Here is a 15308-nt window from a genome sequence, read left to right as displayed (position 1 = left end):
CAATTATTTTTTTTCCATTTCACCGTAGATTTTTGGCCAAAATGACTGATGTCATTACAAAGTAGAATTGGTGGCGCAAAAAATAAGCAATCAGATGGATTTTTAGGTGCAAAATTGAAAGAGTTATGATTTTTTAAAGGCAAGGAGCAAAAAACGAAAATGCAAAAACGGAAAAACCCCCGGTCCTTAAGGGGTTAAAGGAATATATCAGAATATTAACAAATCAGGCTGTAAAAAAAAGCTAAATATTTTGTTTTAAAGGAAACCTGTCTCTTCTTTTTTACCTGTGCAGGAACAATTTGAAGAGGTACTCCGGTGAAAATTTTTAGTTTTTTTTAAATCAAAAGGTGACAGAAAGTTAAACAGATTAGTAAATTACTTCTATTTGTAATCCTTCCAGTAATTATTAGCTGCGGTATGCTCCACAGAAACTTCTTTTCTTTTTGAATTTATTTCCTGTCTGACCACAGTGCTCTCTGCTGACACCTCTGTCCATGTCAGGAACTGTCCAGAGCAGGATAGTTTTGCTATGGGGATTTTCTCCTGCTCTGGACAGTTCCTGACATGGACAGAGGTGTCAGCATCATTATCATGAAATAGCCTAGGGTACTTTAGGAGAAAAAACACTAGCATGTTGTTTACATTTGTATTGAAAGTCTTGTCAATGTCATTGCTCAGTACAGTTGGGGCTTTGGCATCTAAATATATACAGGCCAAACATATCCCAAAAGGACATTTTATTAGCATATGAAAGTCCATGAGCCCGTCATCACAGACATTGGGAGACTTTCCCACCATACATCTCAATCATGCACTGTCAAAGTGGTCTGAATTGAGTCTAATAGGGGGAAGGTTAACTATCTCTAAATAGTCTAAAACTGAACACACTATCTCCCCTCCCCCTACTTTCTTCTACTGAAGTCTTTGTTGATTTTTTGTTCTGAAGATTTTTTTTTATTATTCTTTTTTGGATTTTTTTTTCTGAAATTTTATATTCAGAATAATTATAAAACAATTAATCATACACAAAAATATTGCATTCTTTCCCTTTACCCCTCCCCAAACCCACCCATCCATTAGGTAGGAAACAAATTAATAATACCACATACTTCCTAAAAAGATTTTAACTCCATATTTCCCAATCTCTATCCACTTTTTTCAAGGCTTTCCTCCCTTTCTACCAAAGTAACTTATACCGTATTTTTCGCCCTATAGGACGCACCGGCGTATAAGACGCACCCAATTTATAGGTGCAAAATCTAAAAAAATTTAGATTTTGAACCCGATAGTGGTCTTCAACCTGCGGACCTCCAGATGTTGCAAAACTACAACTCCCAGCATGCCCGGACAGCCGTTGGCTGTCTGGGCATGCCGGGAGTTGTAGTTTTGCAACATCTGGAGGTCCGCAGATTGAAGACCACTGCATAGGAGGTAATACTCACGTTTCCCTGCCGCTCCGGACCCGTCACCGCTGCCCTGGATGTCGCTCCAACGCTGTTGCCGTGTCCCCGTCGCTCCGAAACCTCTCTGCTGCCGGCCGGGTATCCTCGCTCTCCGTCGCCGCCATCACGTCGTTATGCACGCCGATGCACGTACGCAACGACGTGATGACGAGGAAGGAGAGCGCCGGCCATACAGGGGATCCCTGAACGGAGAAGACACCGAGGAGGCAGGTAAGTTCCCTCCGGGTGTCCTGTAAGCACTAACCCGGCTATTCAGTCGGGCTGTTCGGGACCGCCGCGGTGAAATCGCGGCGGTCCCGAACAGCCCGATTGAAGAGTCGGGTTTGTGTCACTTTCCCTTCAGATGCGGCGGTCAGCTTTGAACGCTGCGTCTGAAGGGTTAATACAGGGCATCACCACGATCGGTGATGTCCTGTATTAGCCGCAGGTCCCGGCCGTTGATGGCCACAGGGACCGCCGCGATAGGGGTGTATTCGCCGTATAAGACGCACCGACTTTTCCCCCCCAGAAAAAGTGCATCTTATACGGCAAAAAATACGGTAATTTTTATCTTTGTCTGCCAACTCTGCCACACTTTGACCTATGATTCTTTCTAAACCCAACACCTTTAGTATGATGTCCCTTTTCTCACAAACTACAATCCCAATTCCTAAAATCAACACTTTTCCGGAGTGAGGGGGGGGGGGGGGTAATTCCAAGTTCCCTATCCATTTTATCAAAGACCTTAGTCCAAAATAGTTTTTCTTCTTCGCCCAAAACCTATGCATTATCTCCACTTCTCCCTCAGAACATCTTGGACACTTAGGCTAGGTTCATACTTCCGAAATCACCTCATCCTCCCCTATAGTAGCCTTAAATGGGTATGCCACTGGGCAGCGTTCGGAACATTTAGTTTGAAATGCTGTGCGCGCTGCGGGGGTGGGCCATGCCCCCTCGTGGCGTCACGCCATGCCCCCTCAATGCAAGTCTATGGGTGAGGGCGTGGCAGCCCCCATGCCCCCTTCGATAGACTTTCATTGAGGGGGCATGGCGTGACATGTCAAGTGGGCATGGTCGACCCCCGCAGCGAGCACACAGAGTTTCGAACTAAATGTCCTGAAAGCTAGCCAGTGGAGTACCCCTAGCCAGTGCCTGTCCCTTTGTGTCTTAGGCTGGGTTCACACCACGTTTTGTTAAATACGGCTCCCGTATACAGTTGGGAAGAGGGGGCGGGGCTTAATTGTGGCGCCCGCACTCAGCCGTATTGGGGAACCGTATTTAATGTATGTCTATGAGCCGACCGGAGTGAACCGCAGCCTCCGGTCGGCTTCGTTTTCGGCCATATGCGGTTTCCCGACCGCACCGTTTTTGCCTGCGGTCGAGAAACCGCATACGGGTGGGTTGGGGGGGGGGTGGAGTATGCAGGTTCTGATAGATAGGTAGGGGCCCCCAGTGGATAGACAGGTCCCCCCCCCCCAGTAGAAAGTTGCTCCCATTCCACAGTAGGTAGGTTTGCTCCCAGATGGGACAGCCTGCAGTAGCTAGTTTTACCCAAAAGGTAGGCGGGTTCCCCAGTACATGTTAACAGATGACTCTATAGTATGGAAGTAAGGATTATTTTTGTCTCAGTATATGCTTTATGCTGGTATTGCCCAACCAGGGTGCCTCCAGCTGTAGCAAAACTAAAACTCCCAGCATGCTCGGGCAGCTGGTCGAGGTTGAGAAAGCTGCTCAATGCACACAGCTATGTTAGTCTCCATATTGTGCCCCCAGTCTTTATGTACATCTTGAAGAATGAGAACATTATAGACTAGGAGATCAATGGACATTTAAAATAACATTGATTTTTCAGTAACCATTTTTCTGGCATTTCTTTATTGTACAATGATTTATTTCATATACAACTCAATGTATATTGATCCTATATGTGTACAGGAATAATATATTTCTATTTCAATGTGTTTCTTCACTGAAATATTAGAGTGGCCTGATATATACTTTACCCTGATATATTGTCATAATTATTGATTGTATTGTTAACCCTTTCAAATACATTTCTGATTAATATATTTATAACAAGATGTAAGTTTGCAGCTTTAGAATGATCACTTCTTAACAATAGTCAAAATATAATCACTTATCAAAATACAATCACTTATCAAAATATAATCACTTATCAAAATATAATCACTTATCAAAATATAATCACTTATCAAAATACAATCACTTATCAAAATACAATCACTTTTTTATGAGCATACGATGCCTTAGGTTGGCAGGCTACTTTAATAAATATGCAATGTACTACAAGCATAATAAACAGGTTCATGTCACAACATTGGGATAATACAACATTATTATGCAAGGATAATGCATACAATGATATCAAAACACAATGGGTTAATATATGCAGTGTCTACAGTAAATACAAGGAAGGATAGTGCACAAACTGTTATGGAAAAGATATAATAAACAGCTTTAGAGCACAAGAAAAATACACACAGTAATGTCACAGCATCGGGATAATAAATAGAACATCACAATGCTCACAATTAGAATTGGGCAAATTTGAAAAAAATTTGATTCAGCCGATTCACCAAATTTTCCCCAAAAATGTGGTTCAATTTGAATAAATTCACGGTGAATCGCTATTAAAAATGGCTATTTCCCGGCTACAGAGAGCCTCAATAGGGGTGTAGAACACTTTGCCTTGCCATAACACGGATAGGAAGTGTGCTGGGGTAGTGAAACGATACATCCTTTAACATACGATGGTAATTCGTTCCAAATGAACCATCGATACTTGAATCCATCGTATGTTGAGGGATCCGTGCAATAATAATATAGAAAGTTATATTCACGTGCCCCTGCTGCTCTGGACCGTCACCGCTACCCTGGATTGTCGCTCTCCATCGGCTTCATCACATCACTGTGCACGCCGCTCCTATTGGATGACGGGACGGCGTGCGCGGTGACGTGATGACGACGAAGGAGAGCGACGGCCATGGAGCATGAAGAGCACGGTCCAGAACGTCGGAGACAGGTGAGTGACACTCTCTGAAGCACAAGGAGCACATTAAACGGCTATCCTGCAGCAGCTGAAGCAGTCTGCGCTGCTGGATAGTCGTTTATACGATGGTCCAGACATACAAAAGCATCTTATGTTGATGCTGCCTTCAACATGTGATGGCCTCTGGGAGGCCATCATATCTTGAAATGATTGTATGTCAGGACCATCGTAGGTCGGGGATCACTGTACTGTTATTCAGTATAACATGCAGATTACAGACGTCGCTATTAGAATCACTGCTGCAGAGCGGCACAATGACAGAGTCTGGATGTGGCAGCAGGGTAGGGAGACCATATGGCGTCACAATGGTTGCTTGCAGTCTTTGAATGAGGAGTGCTTCCTGTGATGATCTCAATTGGCAGACTATGACACGACTTCTGAACTCTCCCTGCCTGCCTGCAGTGATGCGGGCTTGAGGTCAATGGATTTCCCCTGTGCTGATCTGTATTGTCAGTAACGCTGATTAGTGACCACACAGTATCTGCTTTCTCTCTAGCCAGAACGAATGCGGGCTGGAGGTGAATGGATTCGCCGTTCTAAAGATCTGTATTGTCAGTAACGGTGATTAGTGCTCACACACAGTCTCTGCTCTCTCAGCAAAATGGGAAATGCCCATCTTCGGCAATGACTGCCGAATATATAGGGCTGTGGCATCACAGGGCTGGCTGCTGATAGGCTGCATGCCACCATGTGATTCAGGGTGATCCCGCCTACCCACCTTCCCAGACTTCCTTGCCCTATGTCCTCACACGTGTAGCTGCCATTTTAGCCCCCCTGCCTGCACAAAATGTAGTGAATGAAGCAATTCGTTACCACAAAGCGCGAGGAAATTCGGATTCGTTCAGAATAAAATTTTTCATGAAATTCAGAAAAAATTTGACTTTGTCAGCTTCGATTCGCCCATCTCTACTCACAATGCTCTCAGGGATAGCACATCACAAGTGTTAATAAATAGAGCATGAAAATACAGGGATATGTGGGTTTATTTCTCAGGTGTGTATATTAGCCTTGTCTTATTATCCTGTTATTATATCTATTCTGTGACATCATTGTGTGCGCTATCCCTGTATTTTGATGCTTTATTTATTAACACTTGTGAGGTGCTATCCCTGTGAGCATTCTCATGTTCTGTTTTTGACCCAGTGTTGTGACATCACTGTGTGTATTTTACTTGTGCTCTAAAGCTGTTTATGATATATTTTCATAACACTTTGCGCATTATCCTTGTATTTTCTCTAGATCAGTGTTTCCCAACCAGTGTGCCTCCAGCTGTTGCAAAACTACAACTCCCAGCATGCCCGGACAGCCTTTGGCTGTCCGGGTATGCTGGGAGTTGTAGTTTTGCAACAGCTGGAGGCACACTGGTTGGGAAACAACGCTCTAGATACTACGATCATTTTGATCACTTGTTGAACGAGAAGGCATATCAAGAAACTGTAAAAAGATGTGTGATGAGGATAGGCTTTTGCTATATAATCTGGTATATAGCTTCAGATTTAATCTGGTTTATAAGCAATGCCAGAGGTGGCAGCTGCTCAACTATTCTGTCTATTTTAGGTATAGTTTCCACACAGGTTTTTTTCTGGTGTTTTTTGTTTTGTTTTGTTTTTTAACTGCCACTGCAGTTTTTGAGCCAGAGTCAGAAGTGGATCCAGCTGAAAGGAGAAGTATAACACCGGGTTCACACTTGAGAAGCTCCGAACAGAAAACTTCCTAGCCTTAAAGGGGTACTCTACTGGAATTATTTTTTTTTTTAAATCAACTGGTGACAGAAAGTTAAACAGATTTGTAAATAACTTCTATTTAAAAATCTTAATCCTTCCAGTACTTATCAGCTGCTGTATGCTCCACAGGAACTTCTTTTCTTTTAGAATTTCCTTTCTGTTTGACCACAGTGCTCTCTGCTGACACCTCTGTCCATTTTAGGAACTGTCCAGAGCAGGAGCAAATCCCCATAGCAAACCTCTCCTGCTATGGACAGTTCCTGACATGGACAGAGGTGTCAGCAGAGAGCACTGTGGTCAGACAGAAACAAAATTCAAAAAGAAAAGAACTACCTCTGTAGTATACAGCAGCTGATAAGTACTGGAAGGATTTAGATATTTTGTAATAGAAGTAATTTACAAATCTGTTTAACTTTCTGGCACCAGTTGATTAAAAAAAATGTTTTCCAGGGGAGTAATCCTTTAAAGCACAATTTGCCAAGCTGGGCATGCATATTATTAGGGTGGTTGTGGTAATAAATGCTATTGTCTAGTGTGTATAGCAGCTTTAGATCCCTCCAGTTCTAGGGTTAGTATCCTTTTTAAACCCATTATTTCGATCTGTAGCTATAATTTATGATAGAACTATTACAGTCACTAGTGTGGGAAGATCAATGAGTCTGGATTACTAATGTGAGAGATAGAGGACATTCAGTACATGACTTCTCCCCATTGGGCGTCCTGTAATGTTTAACTATTTAACAGTTGTGAGGACCTTTGAGGGTTTTCTGATGCTTGAACGGCTGCTGGGTTTCTGTTTGACAATCTGTGGCCTCTCATTTCAGCAGATATGATAGATGACTTAGTAGTAATGCTCCACTGAGTCTGTGTCCTTCATCTCAGTGTTAACCTTGTGACATCAATGTCTTCTCCAAACACCTTGAGAGCTCTGAAACCAAGATCCCCAAACAAACATGAGTGAGCGAGAAACCTATTAACTGAATGGTATCAATGATTATTGGGGACTGGCCACACTCTTCACACTTTGCAGTATTGTGGGAGTTTTAGTTTTTTTTGTTTTTTTCTATAACCCAAATTTTTTTTGGTGTTTTTGGTCAGTAAAACTGCTGTTTTACATCTCAGAAAAAACTGTCAAATAAGTGGCTGTATTTTTCCTATTTGATTTTACTGGATTTAATGGAAAAAACAATGTTTGTTATAACACATATTATTTTTTTGAGGGCTGTAATTGTTAAAGTGCCTCTGTCATAAAAACATTTTTTTTGGGGGGTTAGTCTCAGGTCTCCCTTACTGATCATTAGAACAAGTGAGGAGAAGCATGCTCCTAAGTGTTTTACTCTTTGGCTCCCAGTAATCTCCATCCATCCAAATCTGGTTTCACTATACTGGCTCCATAGACCTTATCGGGGGCAGGAATTAAAGGGGTTATAGAAAAACAGCTAATTTCTTTCGAAAACCACTCTCTGTCTGTGAATAGAACCAAGTTGTAAAACCACACACAACCTATGGGGACAGACATGAAGCTGTTTTTGAAAGAATTTAGCTTTGTTTTTCTATTCCTGGATAACATTAAGGCCGAAATTAAGGTCTATATTTACAGTTGGTGTAAAAGCCTGTGTCCTGCTGGCATGGGCCATGCGGGAATTTATCATTCCATGTGCGGGGCACACAGAGTGATAAATGCCTATGTGCTCTATACAGCCATGCAAAGCGACGGGACTAAAGACAGGAGTGCTCTGAGCAGGCCAGGCAGGGTAGAGTATAAACTGATGCATAGTGCACTGCTGTATAATGTGCAGGAGTGGGACCTCGATCATTATTCTGATGGGAGTTAAATAGCCATGCTATGCATTGCTACTTAACTCTTTGGGGACACTATTCAGAGATATCCATACATTGCTGAATAGCATCCCCCAATGCTGGACCTTGCACCAACCCAGCACTAAAGGGGTTTACAAGCAGTCCTGTGCATTGCTAGTTAACCTCTTCTGTCCTATACAGTATACAGCATCCCTCCTTAACTCTTTACTGGCTGGGTAGGAGGTATACAACATAGACCTCCTGCTTAGTCAAGCTGTACCTACGACTTTACAGCCGTGGGAACAGCTAGTACATAGCGGCACTCCCGTCAGTAAAGTAATGGATGTACAGTATACAGTGGTGCACTCTGCACTGCTGTATACTGTTAGGCCAGCAGAGGTAAGTAGTGATGCATAGCATCATTAGTTACCTCCAGTACATGTGCCTGGCACAAAGCACCCGGCACACAGTCAGTGTTTGCTGGCCCAGCCTATTCTGAAAACCCTGCTGCACAAATCACACAAAGGTTATACGTACCAAAACACACGTTGTGACGCTATCCCGGCACCTGCCACACAATATATGCACTTGCTTTTTGGGTCCGTATGATGTTTTTTTTAACTGTATTTTGCACTTATGACTTCTGGCTCTTTAATATTTATATTTTTCACTTGCTCTTGGGCACTTTATGCATGCGGCTATTTACTGAGTGTCGTTTGTGTTGCCATTTAACATTCTTATGTACATGGAAGTGGAGTGATGGAACTTTCTTAGTACAATCTGTCTACATTGGTTATATCTTTGATTACTGTTCCATTCTGTGTGGATAATGGGGATATCACCTTTTGATGTCTCTATTCTTCCTTTTTTTTTTTTTTTTTTTTTTGTACATGCAATAATTTAATTTTGTTTCAATAAAAATTTACTATGTTACATATTAAAGTTCTAAGTGACTCCTTTTGGAATTTTTTTCTTTTTTGTGGTTTCTGTATTATCTGTGCCTACTTCTCACATAATGGTTCACATTGGGAGGTGGGCTTTAATCTGGATATACAAATAAAAATGGCCTATGTGGATGAATACTAAGAGGCACTTGGAGTAAACTGAAAATAATTGCACCAACATTATGCAACTTTTTACATTTTATGCCACTCTCTTCGAGTGGGTGAGGCTTGTGGCAATGGGGTTTCTTGAAATGGGGCATCATAATGGCCCAACTGTGCCCCCATTCACTGATAGAGAAGCACCTGGTGGTTACAGTGGGTCACAACATCTCTAAGACAGCAGGTCTTGTGTGGTGTTTCCCATATATATTTATCAGAACCTCCCAGAAGTGGTCCAAGGAAGGACAACTGCTGAACAGGGTACAGGGTCATGGGTGTCCAAGGCTCACTGATACATGTGGAAAGTGAAAGCTATCTTGTTTGATCCCACAAAATACTTAATGGAGCCCAAAGAACAAAATTATACAAAAAAAAAAAAAAAAATGTCAGAACACAGAGTGCATTACAGTCTGCCCCACTGTGCCTGCAATGGGCTTGGGAGCATTAGAGCAATGGGAAAAGGTTGCCTGGTCTGATGAATTATGTTTCTATTTTTTATTGTCACGTGTCTGTTCCTGTATGTCACTTACTTGGGGACAGAATGGCACCAGAAAGAACTTTGGAAAGAAGACAGGCCAGTGGAGGCAGTGTGATCCTTTAGTCAAGACGCTGTTGGGAAACCTTGGGTCCTGGTATTTATGTGGATGTTATTCTGACATATATCACATTCTAAAACATTCTTAACATTGTTGCAGACCAGCTCACCCAAAATGCTTCTTCGCATCATGGACAATGTCAGGAAGAACTCTAGAAATTCGCAACAAACAGATACAGTGATGATGCTTGTGTCCTTTTGTGACAGCCACAGGGAGTTAGACAGATTAAGGTAAGTGTCTCGGGGTGGTTAGAGGCATCACTTCTTGACGCCAGGGCAACGATAACCTACATGGTCCGGGAATACGACAGCTTCTCCTGGGCCAGGCGTAGTATAATAGATACACGGATGCAGGGTTACAGATAACTGATTCTTTACTTTGCTAAAGGTAGCAGATCTCAAAAAATCAGTCTCTTCTGCAAAGGAATGGGCAGAGTGTAACCCGGGGAGCCAGTAACCTTTCTGGGAGTTGTAGTTGCTGTTGAATGCCGCTTTAAGATTAGTTGCAGCACACAATCACTTGAAAGACATAACTTGATTGACTGAAGTAGAGATTTTCACAATTCACCTGAACGCCAGGATCTTTTCCTGAGATTTGGTGTGGCTGTGGAATTTTGTAAACTTCTCCTCCCAACGCTACTCCTCAGCTTTCTAGCTGGAACACACTCTCCTTCTCCTTACTGCAGCTCACACTGATCTCTGACTAGACACTGAACTGCACTAAACTGTACTCTCTCTCCAACTGAACTCTCCATCCCCCTACACTACATGAGGGCTAGGTTTGGGGGAGTCAGGGTCACCTGGCCACTCTGCCACAATCCCTTAAAGGTATAGAGCATTAATTAAAACATAACATGACACAACACTATTTTACATTATTACAGCTTAGACAATGGAGCAGTGGGCCCTACATATAGAAAGCAGGGATGTCCGAGGCAATTTTTAGCCCACAGGACAGCCTTTGGTGCTGGGACACCATACTTTATTTTATAAACCATAAACAGTAAGGTACAACAAGTCACGTGTTTCAGGAGTCAACCCCCCTATTCATACCTATTCAGACCAAGTACGTACCATCACGATTCCACAGGATTCCCTATGGCAGTGGCATGGTGGCAGGATAGTGTCTTTACACACATTTAAAATTATCCCAGGTGTTAATGTGGGGTTCTAGATAAAAGAAGATGCTGCCGCGGAACACCAGCAAGAAAATGTATATATTTTTTTGTTTGTGTTCAGTGTGGAGTTAAAATGGTACAATGAACACAAGGGAATAAATAATAGATTTTTCACAGACTCTTCTGGCAGGCTGCAGTTCATTCACCGTTTTGTATGGGCCTGTGGAATAATATACTGCATTGCTAATAGGTACAGACCTGTTTACATAGAATAGTGTTTTAACAGCTGGGAGGGATTTTATTCCAGCTCTGCCAGGAGTGTCAATGGAACCTAGTGAATGCTCTCATAGGCACCAGGCAGAACCACTGCTACAAGTAACATTTACATATCCAAAAAACTATGAAAACAATAAACAGTAAAAGAATTTGGTTGGATTTACACTGGATATTATTTTTACAGTCGAAGCAAAATGAACAAACAATACAAATAATTGTTCTGTGTAAATGGTGCTAAGGTGAGCATGAACCCCCATGCCTGGCTTTGGTGGAAGCCTTTGATCACCTGTATAGGTTTAACCCTCTACCTTCCCGATGTTTACCTATGAATAACATACTTAAATAAACAGAAAAAACTGTCTTTTATGACACTCGGAGAAACTTCACAAGAAGCGATTTATCATTATGTAAACATGAAGTTCCAGCCATGGGGTAAGTCAGCATAGACGCTGGAAATCCATTGTGTTTTCTCCGGCTTATGCTTCTATAAACTTCCCTCCACAAAACAATTCAAACAACTCCAACTCATGTATTTGTCCACTCAATGCCTTTGATTCAAGACCAAAGCGTACATTGAGTCGGTGTGACCTTAAATTAACTCCTCTGGAAACCTGTGACATCCTCATTTAGAAGTCACCTCCTTCCCCATTGTCTTTAAGAAGCAGAAGAAGAGAGGTGTTATCTGCAAACACAATATGGAAAACCAGCAGAGAGGCAGGATGCCACCTGTGATCCTAAATGAAGACGCACTGCTAACAATCTACTGGACAAAGCTCCTGTACATGATGGGGGCCACACTCCGCCAGGCCTGCTATCATTGTCTGTCCCATTATGTAGTGTGAATCACAGTGCTAGCAGTTGGTGTTTTTCTATGCAGATTCTGCAGCTTGGAGTACACAGTCACTGCCTCTGTCTGCCTTTAATTCCATGATTAGCGGTTTACTCAGACATTGGCTGTGCCGCGTTCTGGAAGTGCTGGCACCATCCGCAGAGATGAAGGAACGCACAGTGTTCTGGGTTTAATTAATACATTTGTTGCCTCATTCTGAAGCTGTTCTTTGTAGCTGATGTCTGCAGGTTCATTGCCTGGAGCAAAACTACACCCCCAGGTTATGACTATACATGAAAGATTCATAGTTATTAACATGCAGCCCTGCAAATACCGACCAACAGGACCCCATAATCCCTGTTTCTATAAGAAATCAGGAATTTTAAAAAGTATTATATTTCCCTGAAGAATAAAAATAATAATAATTAAAAAAAAAAAAATGCAGTAAATACAAGTCTTTGATGTATGATTTTGCGAAAAATTCTTTTCAGCTGTTTTCGGGGACAGCTGGTTGACAACCAAGGGGGCCATATTACAGCTCTCCGGTGAGCTTAGACACAGCTTTTCTGTTCTGATGCATATTGCAGAGTCACAGCTAGGCTTTACTTTACCTGAGGCAAAGATTCAGCTCGCTGCACTAGCCTTCTATCTAAATACCCTGGTTTTACTTGTTTGGCACTTTCTTTGGCACTCCTGCTGCCAGAATGATAGGTCTGCCTAGATATACAGGAAGAAAACTCCCACTAATTGTAGTTGCATTAGGAGGGTCCAGTAACACTACATTTGGTCATTATTATGGTCACTTTCTGAAGAAACTGTTAGGCTATGTTCACACTGAGAAATCTCCGGGCAGAATTTCTGCCGGAGATTGAGCCGGCGGCGCTAGGACCACGTGGACTACATTGCCGTCCCCATAGATGGCAATGCATTTCTGAGCAGATCTCCCAAAAGATCCACCCAGAAATGCATTGCAGTCTATGGGGCAGCAATGCAGTCTGCTCAGTCCTAGCGCCGCCGGCTCGATCTCTGGCAGAAATTCTGCCCAGAAATTCTGCAGTGTGAACCCAGCCTTAGGGTCTATTCACAAAGCAGAATTCCACTTGCAGAATTCCACCTCAAACTAAAGCCTATATACTTCAACGAGATTCTGAAAGAAAAAGCGGGGGCTCAAGCATAATGTAATACAGCATAACCTGGGGTGCTATCTAGCATAAAGATAGACCAATGTAATCAATGTAATCAAGAAAAGATAAAAATGCTATTACAGTTGCACACCCAATAACAATTGTGAAAGATCAAAATAATATTTTATGAGACAAAAATGAGATACGGTACAAGAATATCAAAGAGACACACAAGTTAAAAACACTTAAAAAGGCTCCATTGAGCCCCACTACAGCAGGGAGACCGTGGGTGAGAATAATCTGGTATCACTCCCTATCCTGTGCAAAGTGCCAGTGTAACCCTCTGTCAATGAACAACCCTAATAGATAAACGCTGGGTACTGAATAACGCAATCACCATGTATACAAGATGATAGAAAAATTGTCAGGATCCGGACTAGTGGCAGGAAGCGGTACAGGAGGTGGATCCTCTGTGCCAGAGAGGGATTGGCGTGGACCGTACCAGAGGATCGGTTCTAAGCAGTTACTGGCTTTCACCAGAGCCCGCCGCAAAGCGGGATGGACTTGCTGCGGCGGTAAATACCAGGTCGTGTCCTCCGATAGCGGCTCAACCTCACTGGCACCTGAGACAGGCGAAGTACAGAAGGGGCAGGCAGAGGCGTGGTCAGACGTAGCAAAGGTCAGGGCAGGCAGCATGGGTTCTCAGGCGATAGTCGTTAGCAACAGGAACGGCAACAGGCAAGGAAATACACAAGAACGCTTTCTCTAGGGCACTGAGGCAACAAAGATCCAGCAAGGGCAGGAAGGGGCAGGATACATTTATAGGAATGACCAATAACGGTTTGGGCCAGGCACCAATTAATGGTGCACTGGCCTTTTAAATCTTATACTGCCGGTGCGCGCACCCTATAGTGCAGGTACGCGCGCGCCGGGAGACACGTGAGCGGGGAGCAGAGGAGAGGACCGAAGCGGGCACGGGTAAGTGAAGCTGGGACGTGGGATGCACGCGGGGACGTCCCGCAGTGCGGACCGCGTCCCCGACATGGGCAGAGACGGAGTGTCCCCGGTCAGAGAGTCCGACCAGGGCACCCACTGGGACAGACGCTGCGAGCGCTCTGGTCCAGGGGCAGGGACCGGAGCGCTCAGCGTTACAAAAATGACATATATATATATATACATATATATATATAGTGTTATTGCACCATCATAAGGAGTACCATGTATGCTGAATACAATCACAATCAAGTGCAGAAAACCCTTCTAGTGAAATCAAGTCTATAAATAAGCAATGGCAATAATATGAACCAAGGTATCACCACATAGTACGAGGATGAGAGACAGAGGAAGGAAGGGAGGAACAATAAACCTAGTCAGTCCATGTCCAAAGAGAGAACCCCACGCATTCCGTCACCGAATGTGACTTACTCAGGGTTGTAGTGGTGTACTGACATAACATGTCTTAACTCCCCTTAAATCAAATGGATACCTAGCAAATGTGGAGAAATGACATAAACCGCTTCATAATGGTGGCTTGGCAGGCCCCCCATAGCACACAATCCAATGTGCGGGTCAAGGTTCAGCAGACGTGCGACTTGCGCCGTGCATCAGCGCCTCGGCCGCACTCCGATCACATGACCAGGCGAGTCACATGCCCTCAACACATGATCCATGCAGTTGAACTCGTGGTAAGTCATGGGAGCGCAGTGCGTGCCAGGATCCCTGCGATCATGTGACCGGGCCAGTCCTAAGCTCTGTTCACATTACTCCACATGTCACATGATAAAGACCAATCACGTAAAGAGCTTAAAAGGTAATAATTATTGCACATGATCATGATGTAGCAGGTCACAAAGATGCATCCAAAATCCCAAAAATTTAATAAACCGAAATGTATTTGTTTATCGCTCTACTGTCATCCTTAAGGCCAATAGATACCCAATGCACCAAATGTAATATTATATACAAACAACCATTGAATACATGTATACGTGACTACAGCATGCTGGAATGCAGTAAAAAATACAAGAACATGAATCTGAAACTGTACATCTGCTCTGATCCACCAACTATTGTGAAAATATTCATACCTAAAATTACAAAAAATAATAAAGTTAATCCACAATCCCACATTAATCGTGACACCTAGTGTCCCCATCTATTAAAAGAATGCACTGTACACTTATACAGTAAATAACACAATCAAAAACAAAAGGGAAATAAAGTAAAT

Source organism: Hyla sarda, chromosome 3, assembly GCF_029499605.1.
Source record: "Hyla sarda isolate aHylSar1 chromosome 3, aHylSar1.hap1, whole genome shotgun sequence".
Lineage (NCBI taxonomy): Eukaryota > Metazoa > Chordata > Amphibia > Anura > Hylidae > Hyla > Hyla sarda.
This window is presented reverse-complemented; position numbering follows the sequence as displayed.